This window comes from Beta vulgaris, chromosome 8 (genome assembly GCF_026745355.1).
Source record: "Beta vulgaris subsp. vulgaris cultivar EL10 chromosome 8, EL10.2, whole genome shotgun sequence".
Classification (NCBI taxonomy): domain Eukaryota; kingdom Viridiplantae; phylum Streptophyta; class Magnoliopsida; order Caryophyllales; family Amaranthaceae; genus Beta; species Beta vulgaris.
Window position 1 is genome coordinate 20,770,819 of NC_079209.1, and position 9,337 is coordinate 20,780,155.

At 34.0% G+C, this 9,337-nt stretch overlaps 1 long non-coding RNA gene across 1 annotated transcript; it reads right to left on the reverse strand.

Annotated features, from left to right (window-relative positions):
• Positions 1-3,409: 3,409 nt before the first annotated feature.
• LOC104884647 (uncharacterized) lies at positions 3,410-8,407 on the reverse strand. Its single transcript, XR_788756.4, has 2 exons — positions 7,814-8,407; positions 3,410-3,782 (listed from the first exon to the last, which is right to left on the reverse strand). It is a non-coding gene; the product is annotated as an uncharacterized LOC104884647 (long non-coding RNA).
• Positions 8,408-9,337: the final 930 nt, after the last annotated feature.

The following is a 9,337-nucleotide window of genomic DNA, read 5'->3' on the forward strand; positions in this document are numbered from 1 at the left end:
ATTTAAATTTGTAATTTTTTTAAATTAAATAAATATTTTTCTAATTGTGTCAAGCTACTTTGTTAATGATTATTTAGTTTAATTTATCATTATAATTTTGACCCCATCTTTAAATTAGAAAATGATAGGTCATAGGAGATTTGAATATCTAATTATATATTTAGCTAAGGACAAAAAAGACTTTTTACAAGGGGACACCATAGTTCCCCCTTCGCTTATATAATAGAGATAATGACTGATTTAATCCATTTAGTGACTAATTTAATCCATTTAGTGTCTAGTTTAATCCATTCCGTAAAACTGTCAGACTATTTTTAAAAATTGCTTGTTGTAATTCGAGATTCAAAGGAAACAAAGGAAGAAGAAGAGAATGGACGATTAGAATGGTGCAAGATACTTAAAAATAATGCTGGGTTAGAGATAAATGAAATGAACTTGTTAGAAGAATATAGGCTCAGGTTGTCGAATTTTATATTAAAATTAGACCATTTATTATAATAATTTGTGATTATTTTTTTATAATTAATACCCATTTTCAGTAGCTTTTCTCTTTCACATACCAACTTTTTCACGGGTATTGACTATTGTGGACCATTTGTTTCCCATATGCCACTATTTTTTCCATTTTCTTAAGATGTGTATCTAAAGGGTATTGAGATAATTTAAGAAAGAGGAAGTTTATCATAAATTTTTCTTACTGTTGTTAGATTTGTCCCAATATACATATGTAATTAAAACATAACTACTTTTCTTAAAAATTGTACAAACATATTACATTCGTTCATTTTTAATAGTTACACTTACACTTTCACGTATGTCGATGTACTCTTTGAGCCTTTATATATCTAATTTTGTATTTGTAAAAAAAATATAAAAGGTTGATATTCTTAAACTATATATCGAGATGAATCAAACAAGACCTCACATGATTATATTTCTCTTAATCATAAATCACAAATGATAAAGTGTAACTATTAAAAAGGAACGGATGTAGTAGTTAATATCAATAGTCAAAGTTATAGGTTGACAAATCTAATAAAAATAGAGCGATAAATCTTGAACAATAATCCACCAAAAATAACCCTATAAAGATGTCACCTTGATGTAAATTGGAACAAAGCCCCCATTTTTTTCCCCATAAAAGGGTCATATCATATAACCCTAAAGAGTAAAGACTACCTCCATAACTATCCCGTAACACCATTTTTTTTACAATGGGTAAAACAAGAAGAAAAGAGGAATGGTTAGCTTTTCCTAACCTTTTGGGCTAGATTATACGCTAAATTTGGCTTCCTCTCTTTTTACCTTAATACAAGAAACGTATTGAAAATTACTAGCAATAAACTTGAACTCTCTAACTATTGAGTCTATATTCTTGTTTCTTTTCTCATTCTTGCGGAGTGCTTGAACTACTTCCAAAAATTATTAGTTTTGATTATTAGGTCAGAGCATCTCCATTTCATATCTTTCAGTGCTTGCAAAATTGCATATGCCTCCGTTTGTTCTGCTGAGTTTGCAAAGATTCTAGTCGCGTTCTCCTCTCTTCAATCAGGGTTGATATTCTTCCATGCTATTGCTGCTAGCCATTGATTACTTTTCTTTTCTTTTTTCCATGAACCATCAACTATTAGAATCTGAGGAGTACTGGAGCTTTTCGTACCCATCGTCCATCTTGTCGTTGCTATTGTTTTGGTCATTTCTCTCTTTGTCCCTCATTTGCCTCATGCTATCATTATACCTTCGACTATTTTCTTTTGTGAGATCAATGATTCTATGGGGAGCCAACTTTATTCCTTTGAAGATAAGTTCATTTTTATGAAGCCAAATTCCCCATAGGGTTGATATAAACTCCCTTCTCATATCCCTTCCTTCCTCTTCTCTTTTTTTCCTGAAAAGGTTAGAGGAAGTTTATAATCCAATCTTGAATTGGTAGGTGGTTCATTCGCATTGTTGTACTCCATATTCTTTGTGTGACTTGACAATCTCTGAAGAGGTGAGAGAGGCCCTCTCTATGAAGATTACACAACATGTAGTAGGGATTCAGGTTTTTCATGTTTTTTTTGATGAGGTTATCTGCTGTTAGCAGGACATTAACCATTAGTTTCCATAAGAAGTGTTTCCATTTTGGGAAAATGTCTGAGTTCCAGATGTATTTCTAGAACTTTGTTTCTACTTCAGTATTATCTATCCTGTTGTTGTTGAAGGACCAATAATCTGACCTTGCTGTAAACTTTCCTGATTTTGTGAAAGAGTTTAACATGTCCAACATCCATGCTTCCCTCCCTCCTTGCTAGATTATTTGTCTTTATTCTAATTTCTAGGAATTTTTGATTTTTACCATCTTATAAGTAGGCTGTTTTATGCTTTATTATTTTTTGTTTTTTTTTTAAATTTTACCACCTTAAACTGTCGAACTCACTAAAAACTACCACCTAACTCGTGCTCCAACCAAGAATCCGGTGAGGGAGGGCCCACATTTGGGATTAAAAAGAAATTTCCCCCTTTTTTTTACTCACTTCCCCTGATTTCTTTCTCTTTCTTCCTTCTCCATTCTACTTTTCCTCTCTTACCTTCAATCCTCTTAAACTATTCAGATTCTTACCTTCAATTCCCTCCACCAACCTCTCTATTAGAATCATCAATTCCTATTTGATTTTTACAAAGATTTCTTTACACTCTATCTCCTCCTCCTCACCCAAAAATTCAAAATACCAAACTCCTCTTTCTCCTCCTTTATTTCAGAACCAAAACAAGCATTATGCTAAATAACACCATAAATGCGCTAATAATTTAGGCCCAATGTACCAATAAATTCAAAAAACAAGCAATTCCCAAACTTGAAGAACAACCCTAACCTATTAAATTGGACTGGGAATACCTTTAATATTAGCAGAATCACCAATTTCTCCTTTCTTTGAGGTCCAATTTGTCAATAAAAGCTAAACCCTAACTTGATTTAGGCTTTCGTTAAAAAAATATGGGTTTTTAGAGGGATTCAAAAGGCAAATTTGGGATTCTAATGAAGACGACATGAAAAATTAGTTGTGCCCTCCTCAACAGATTCTTCGCTGGAACTAAGTTAAGGTGGTGATTTTTAACGAGTTGGAAACTTTTAGGTGGTAAAATTGAAAAAAAGAAACAAAAAACAAAAAGTGGTAAAGCATAAAAACAGCTATTTATGAGGTGTTAAAAAAAAACAAAATCCTAATTTCTAACTTCAACAAAACGAAATTTGTAATGGCATTATTTCTGTTCTTTTGGAGTAAGAAGCTGCTGGTTGAGTTATTGAGCTTCAACATCCACCCGTTGCGAGGGGAGAATTCATTTCATTCTGTGGTGTCTTGGACAACAATGATGCTCAAAGAGAAAACTACAACACATCAAAAAAGTGCTCAAAAGTCCAACCAAATATAGAAATACCAAATTCTCATTTCCTCTCCTGATACTTACCCAGAACATGCCCAAAAAATACTGCCTAGAAATTACCAATACATAAGTTCCAAAATGGCTACGGAAATAGAGTTCCTTAAGTACATTAATTGCTTACATGAATTGCAGCATGTTGGCTGTAATATAGATGTATTAAAGTATACCAATACTTTACAGAAAATTTCGATATACATACCGGAGTTCCACGGACCAATTGCTTCATTCCCCCCCCCCCCCCCCCTTTCTTTCTCCAACTCAAATCAATGTAGCATCAAACAGTGAAGTTAAACATTAACATCCCACCACGAGCTACTCGTTCTTGTGTTATAAGAAGTCTGCTGCTCTTGCTGGACCTAGCATCAACAAGGAGGTGGCAGGTTAAAGAACGATATACATATTGCACAATGTACAGTGAATACATGGAAGATACAAAAGGAAAACAGACATTCATGCCTCTTTCTTAATAAGGAGCAGTTAGCTGATATGACAAGATAAGATTATAAAAGAATAAACAACAAAAAGAGATGCACTTGAACTTGGAACCATGAGATCACAAGATGGAATTTATCCTACGTTTTCATTGCTATGGAAGGAGGTGTGATAACAGGGAGGTAGATAAGCGATGACTTAGAAAATATATAGAGTACTTGTTCGGTTTGACATTAATAAAACATGGGAAGTAGAGTTCTATATGAAATGGAAGGATGTGGAGTTGTTTGCTTGACATAAATATAGGAAATTGAGCTTCCAATGAAATTCTACTTCCTATGAAGATGAAGTTACTTCACTAGCACAAGTTAGTGGAACTTCCAATGGGAATTTATACTTCCCCTGATCAGCTTGCACTTCTTAGGAAATGCAACTACATGGGAAAAGTAACTTCTTAGGAAATGTGACTTACTACATCTAATCAAATAACCATTGAGTTGTTTATATGAAAGCATCACTTACACATACTTCTCGGCAGTGCCAATTACATCATTAATAAAAAGAACTTTTTATAATTATACATTTATCTAACCACACTTGAACACAGAGCAAGTACCAGAGAGCACAAAAAGGAACACCAAAAAAGGAGCAAATTGTTGCAGTTGCAGAATATACTTCCAATAACATTTTCGCACATGTTAGTTTGAGGCTGAACTTATAATTATTATCATTATTCAACCTTCTATTTTTGTAGTACTTTTAATTATTCATTAATCAACCTTCTATGTCTACAGTAAACAACCTATGCCCAACATAAATCCCCTCAGACCTCCCCACTCCCTAAAAAATTGGAAACTTAAGAAAGAGGAAAAGTAGCAAAGAATCCTGCCTCCTTATCTTCCCTTAATCCTCCTATTCTCTCAATGATTTAAACCTTCAAAAATAGGCTCACCTTCAACATTCCGCCACACTGTAAAGAACTACTTTTTCCATATCATGTGTAACCGTAATATATACCTTCAACAATCTCATTCTTTCCTAGCTCAAATAGTCATACAACACCCACACTCAGGTAGAATCCGAAGTTTTTAGCCATACAATGACTACTAATAGCTCAAATTAAGGACTCACATATCCTACGACCTACATATATCTTGGGAAAGAATGTCAGATGCCATTGTATGTCTTGATGGTCCACTGTACGTATAATTACCAACTACTTTGAACATGTTTGTGTAATTTATAAGCATTGAATTGTTCATCTGGTATATAGCTATTGCCTATTCATTAATTATACAGATGAAAAAATTTCTTTCCAAAATCCTTTTCTTCAACTTTTTCTTTCATTAGTTCCTGCCTCTTTATACAGTGTTCCTCCCCCAACTTGCTTGAAACTCCAAAAATCCTCCTTTCTCCAAAATCAGGAGAAAGCAGTCCAATCTTTTCATTCCTATATGGATGATAGAACCGCCTTCGACTTATCCTCCTGTTCCCACTTTTATCTCTTTAAATCATGAGATTGCCTCAATCTTCCCAACAAATATCGTCAACTATCAGAGTTGAGTAAATTCCATGCTTCACAAGCAAATGTTTGAACCAACTAGGGGTCTTCTAACCCTATATCTCCATGGAGTTACGTTTTCCCATAAGAAGCAGAGTTATAAACCTTTTCCCATAAAGTGGGCCAATTATTACCAAACAACGGATCTGATATAAAATACAAATTATTTAATCAAAAGCTTTGCGGAGATGTTGATAAGGAAGCAATAAACGGCAAACAGAAGATCTGTGAATATGTACAGCAAAACTGTCAAACACCTATAGGTGTAACAGAGTTATAGGCCACCGCTGGGGTCTACACAACAACTTAGATCTCAGATTCCAGTCGAAACTGATATCAGAAACTTGCACAGATTAAATTCAAGAAGGAACAAGTCATTTCCCTTTACCTTTCCTCCTGTATATTATCACCTTCTAGATTACTGAATCAGATCACTTACAAGCATATAGCACCTTCGAGTACAATTACTAAGGCCTTAAGCACACCTCCCCCCCCCCCCCAAATAAGATACCCAATATTTCTCCGTAGAAAAACTGTCATCTACTAAAAGTAATTTTACAAGAATCCAAAAATCAGTAGTATCCATGCTTATAATTGAGCTCACTTGTCACACAACAATAATAATAAAGAACAGTTACTCACAATAGCAATAGATAGTAATGGTAATCAATTTATAGGTAATTCATGTGAAAGAAAAAAGTAAATGTCAATGTTCATGGTAATGCTTCCTCACCCCCCATATATCTCCTGTTCTTCATTAATTTTCATTACCATCTATTACCCCTATGGACGTGTTATTAGGTGAGAATGAAAATTTATAAAGAGAACACAACATTTCAGGATAAATTCAATAACCATGGGTATCGACATCAGACTTTATAAAACAATATTGCATCAAATACATTAACTTTTCCCATAATTTATCACCACCTAATCAACATGATGTGTATAGTATAGGCTATATATGTATTGAGCCTTGCCTTTAAATCCTAACTAGTTCACAACTATTATAGAGGTTGGGAATGCAAACTGACAATCTAACAAAACCCAGACTCAAACAAAAGTATGACCAAGCCAAAACCAAGTATTGACAATCAACACTAGATATCTTATCGATGTGTAGCAATCTTAGTTACATGGACTCTTCAATTCACCTCAAGTACCCATGTCACATTCTTTACACTCGGATGTGGACACAGCACTTGGACACTTCATTTTGGCCCAAAATCATTGAAATTTTTCATAGAATAGCTGAGTCAGACACTTGAACACGTACCCGTAGACATGGGTATACAAGTCTAGGTAACATAGGTAGCAATACATTTCATTGCCAAGACCTTCATTGCCAAGACCAAGCTATAACATCAAAAGAAACAGTGCAACAAAACTGAACTCTCTTTGCAATATGAAAATAGATCAAGCATGGAAACAATTTACTACCACATCGATACTATTGCACCTTTCCTTTCAAATAAGAAAATACTATTGCACCTAACTACCTCCAATATATTGATAACTAATAGCGCAGCAATAGTTGACTTGAATCATTTTTAGGAAACTTTGATGCCCCTAGCCTCAATTATAGGTGGTCTGCTTTAAAAGATCCCAACTTCATATTATTTGGATAACACCGAACTTTGACACTTCTGAATTGCAGCATGGCATGATTTTATTGGCCCATTAATTTTTATTTTTGAATAAAAATTATTACTTCACAACAAGCTCTCTCCAACCAGCCCATCCACCCACAAAATATTTGGTAGATAATGCATTTCAAGAAGCTAAACACACTTGATAGTAACACATCACATGAGTTCTAAGTTATTCTTCATAATTTAAACTATCTGGAATGTCCAAAATACATTATTTTAAAACAAAGAGAAAACTTCTTTGAAACTAGATAAATTGTAGGCTTCTAGCTCTGAAACGAGTACATTCTTTCCAAGATTCCGTTCCATAGCATAAATATTGATTAACAGACAACAGAATACTCAAATACTGCAATTCAAGTAACTCCACATTATAACCAGTGTATTCAGTATCATAATGCAATTCACTCAAAATTGTTGCTTTATAGACAGAACCAGGAACAAAAAAAAACTGCTTAAGACCTTCGGTATATTATTTAATCAATCTCATAACATAACTTAGTCTAAGAGAGAAAAGCAGGGAAATAGACATCCAAAAAAAGTGGCAAAACAAACAGGCATAATTCAAAAAATTCTCAGAATAGTCACATCAACATAATGCTAATAAATCCGGAGAAAAATAAACATAACAACATAATAGATGCAAAAAGAATGAAAAGTGCAAAACCCATACTTCTCTTCAAAACTTGAATTTTTCAGCAAAAACCAAATTAGACCCACAAGAGAAAGAGATCAGCAGAATTACCAATTAGAAGCAAACCCATTTGCTAAAATCACCAATAAATGTTGGGCAATAAACCCAGAGCAAAATTGACCAACTTTGGCAAAATGGGCATCTTCAGAACTTGCAAAAGACACCATATTGGAACCCTAAAGAGAGAGAAAAAAAGAGAGAAAATGCGAAAAAAGAGACAGTAATGTAAAGGGAGGATATAACGAAAATTTAGGTTTAATGGGTTTGGATTGTATATACAACAGAGAATCGGAGAGACAGAGAGAGTAATGAATGAGCCAAAATCTTTAAAAGTTCTGTTTAGGTGGGTTTTGGCAGAGGGTTTTAGAAGAAGATTTATGCTGGGTGCAGGTGCAGCTGGTCTTTAGGCTTTGGTGTGACTTCAGAGGTTCAAGACAACCTTGCACGCTTTCAGAGGCAACAGAAGAGGAGAGAGAAAGAGAGGGACAGGAAGACAGTGAGGCGAAATATTGTTGTAATTGTTGTTGTATTTGTTTTCTTTCTACTATTAAATGTACCCGATTAGTGTGTGGAACTTCTAGTACACTAGCATTGCACCTCAGTCCTCAACTTACTGAATTTTGAATATAGATTGGGAAGTGGGAGCCCGCCTTTTATCTTGGGGAGGCGAGTACTTGGCCTACTGAGTAGTTGCCAATGGGTGGACAACTGGACATGGTAAAGTTCTATTTGTATCCGAAGATCCGATTCGAAAGATTTGAATGGTGATCCGATTAAGATATAATATAATGACCCGAAATTCTACATTAAATTGAATTAAACTGACATTGGTTCGAAATTAATTTGACTTGATATTATCTTTGTTCTAAAAGTTACCCAAGTGAATTAACCCAAATTTATTAAATTTGAGTTTTATCTTAATTGAACCAATCCGATTTGACCAAATTGATCCAATATCTTTATTGTACAAAGTTTATTTTTATTAGTCTTGGGTAGACAAGACCAACAAAGTTTATCTCTTCCGGTAGACCAATCTTCGTAAAGCACTATTTGCAGGGTTCCTTTAGGAGACTAGCATGACATCATTAGGATGAGCTCTAATTTCAGTAACAATTGTCATTTAATTCCACGGTCTTCTTAATTAAGAAGTAAGGGTACATTCTCTACTTATCAAAAAAAAAAGGGTGCATTCTCTACATATTAATTAAATAAATTTTAGTTCATAGAAATATAAGATAAGATAATACTTCTTCCTTACAATTTGAAATGTTCACAAGGGCCAATGAGAGTAGAGTGATAAAAAGGATCCCTCATCTACTAAGAGAGATGCAAAATAATATGTTGTTAAAATTGTCAACACAAGTAAAAGATAACTTCCTAAAATGGAAAAAGTTGCAAGTATTAAATAAGGTCGAAGCAATATAGGTTCAAATTAGTTTAGATAATATAATATAAGTTCAAATAAGATAATATAAGTAGAGATAAGTTGCACTCAGGTCTAAATAAGTTCTAGACAAGTGTAATGGGTTCCAATCAAGTCTAATTGTACCAATCAAATATACTTCCCGCATCTCA